General features: G+C 37.0%; 1 long non-coding RNA gene across 1 annotated transcript; it reads left to right on the forward strand.

The window, feature by feature from the left end:
* The first annotated feature begins 227 nt into the window (after positions 1-227).
* Positions 228-1,523, forward strand: LOC121900775. Its single transcript, XR_006097073.1, has 3 exons — positions 228-264; positions 624-753; positions 1,145-1,523. It is a non-coding gene; the product is annotated as an uncharacterized LOC121900775 (long non-coding RNA).
* Positions 1,524-2,832: the final 1,309 nt, after the last annotated feature.

Raw genomic sequence — 2,832 nt, forward strand, 5'->3', positions numbered from 1 at the left:
GGCGACGGCCGGAGCGGCTCACTTTGAGCTTCAAAACCGCTCTTCAGAAACCAACGAGTGACGTCACGGCAACTACGTCCATATTTTTATACAGTCTATGGGGAACATACAAAGTGAGTGAAGCAACTGCATGTAAAGTCAATTATCGAATGGAGTTGAAAGATTGAAAATTCACACGTGTCCCGGGAATTTATGAATCTGTTTCATAAACATACAGAGATGAGAAGAAAGAAGACAGACTGGAGGGAAATAACAGAGATTCTGGTGAGTTCAGACCCAACCAGCACCATGTAGTTGAGAAGACGACTTTGCCTCATGTCTGAACAACATTCAGATTTGGGTGAAAAGTGACAGTTGAAAACGTCTTTTCTGGATGTTTTGATGACCTAATTTCAACCTTTATGTATTATTCACCCACAGTTTCTAAATGAAACTAATATTACCATTAAGTCTTTTATTAACAAACATAACATTATTTAAATAAGTTAAATGCCTTGTAAATAAACTTTATTATTTTCTGTTCAGCCCGCATCAACTCTTTAGCGTATGTTTCCTTAAATTCTTTCTTATTCTAAGTTTCATTTAATTCCTAAATTTCCCTCTGTGCTCTCTCTCCTGAGCAGAGCGGCTGTTATGTAAACCCGCCTGGTCCTCTGTGTCTCGTCTCATCGTTTAAATGGAGGCGGCGTGCTGGCACCATGACAACACTGGCTGGGAGGCATGAAGAACATCCCATCCTGATGAAGGGGAGGGGTGAGTGTCAGGTTAACATTTCTGCTGCAGGACTATTTCCACTGCTGTGACATAACAGATATTTTGTCTTTTAAAACTATTAACAATCGCTGCAGGTCTTTCTGCTTTTAGATAAATATATATCAGGGTCTGAAACTTAACTGGGGAATGAGTTGAGAAAAAACATTCACATGGAGATGGGAGCCCGTTCACAATTACAAAATCAAGGACTTAGATTTAATATGTCCTGACAAACCTGCATTATTTAGATGCAGAAAGTAAACAAGAGCATTTTATGTCACTGAGTAGCTTGCAGCTGCATTACGAAGACAAACATTGTAACTTATACCTCTCACTTGGTGTGTAATTAGTAGTGTTTGAGTGTTAACTAGTGGTGTATTGATCTCTCCAGCCAGACAGCACACTGAGGGCGGATGAAGGGAGAGATGACGGAAGAGAGGAAGAATGAACACATGAACTCATTCAACATATTTTTAGGAAAATGTGTGATGATGTAACTAAACTAGAATTTCTAATTATTTAGTTTTGGCAAATGAATGGAAGTTTTCTGCATCCTGTAATGTCAGTGCAGACGGGAGCTCAAACTTTAAAAAGAAGGTATCTCACCATTACATTTGGAAACAGGATGTTATGTTGGTGCTGGAGAACAGGATCAGCTTTGTCATGTATGTGTGTTAAAAAAGTAGAAAATGAAATGAGTTTTGTTTTGTATTGTGCTTTGTATTATAACTCCAGAAAGAAGTTGTTCAATAAAACTAAAAATGATTATTTTCTTCAAAAAAACCCAAAACAGTTGTAGAATGATTATTTTCTTATGGAAGATGTTGAAATTATTAAAACACTGAAATGGACTCTTTTGCTCTGTGTGAGTATTTTGACAATGTGTGGTCATTGAGAAAAAATGTTAGCTAGCTTTGATATGTCTACTAGCAGTGTGCCCGAATACAAATACATTATTCGGCAAAGCACAAATAGTGGGATTTATATGAATATTTGTTTCATACAAATAAACAAAAAGTTATTTGTTGGGGGTGTTCACCAGAGATAAAGCTGAGCTACTGACACTAGCAAAGTGCTTACAACGGACTCTCCATAACCTGTTGTTCCTCTTCTCCTTTCCACAAAATTAGGTTGTAAAAAATAAGCAATAAATGAAAAGTGCAAAGCAATAATTGCCTTTGAAGTTCCTCCCTACACATTACACGCTGTGCTGTCTCTGTGTTATGGGTGTATAAATAGGTAGAGGTCTGTCTGCAATGAGGCGATGAGTAAAGTTTTAGCTCAGTAGTCAGCGCAGTCGTCTATGATCTGGGAGACTCCAGTTCAAGACCTGGTGTGGGGACCTCCTTCGTAAGGTAGTTTATTCATGAACACTTGTTGTAACACTTGAATTTTCTAAAATTAAAAGTGTCATAAAAACAAAAACAGGATTTTTAAGCCTCTTCCCATTTTTATTCGAATACAAAAACAAATACAAATAATTTTGCTGCCTCAACAAATACAGATACAAATACAAATACTGGGATCTCTGCACATCCCTAATGTCTTCATATATACATAAAGTCACCAAGCACTTTATTAGGAACACCTGTGCAATCTAATGTGATCCAATACAACAGCTCTGTTATAAATTATACTTTTATGAAGCTTACACATTCTCACTTTTTGTTGATATTATCAGAAATGTGATAATTCTACTTTATGTTTATTACTGAGGTTGTGGTGAACTACGTTATACAACATATTTGTACTAGCTGTATAAGTGCAATATATTGAAAAGTGTTCCTAATATTTTGTCCACCTGGGGGGCAATAACGCAATCTGAAATATAAGGATCAATTTTCCATATAATGCACTCCAGTACAACATCACCACCCACTGCCACCTCAACAATAAAGTACTCACACTCACTCACACTCACTCAATGACATAGTTTGCTTGGACAATTAATTGAATGGCGCTGTTGTAATCGTTATTATTTACACTTGTGTTTTTCCTGCATTGAAAGGTAAATGTATCGGCTGTGAAAAGGATCTATTGATGCTCGCAGAGTGCTTTTCACAGCCTGTTTGTGTAGAA

Source organism: Thunnus maccoyii, chromosome 7, assembly GCF_910596095.1.
Source record: "Thunnus maccoyii chromosome 7, fThuMac1.1, whole genome shotgun sequence".
Taxonomy (NCBI): Eukaryota; Metazoa; Chordata; class Actinopteri; order Scombriformes; family Scombridae; genus Thunnus; species Thunnus maccoyii.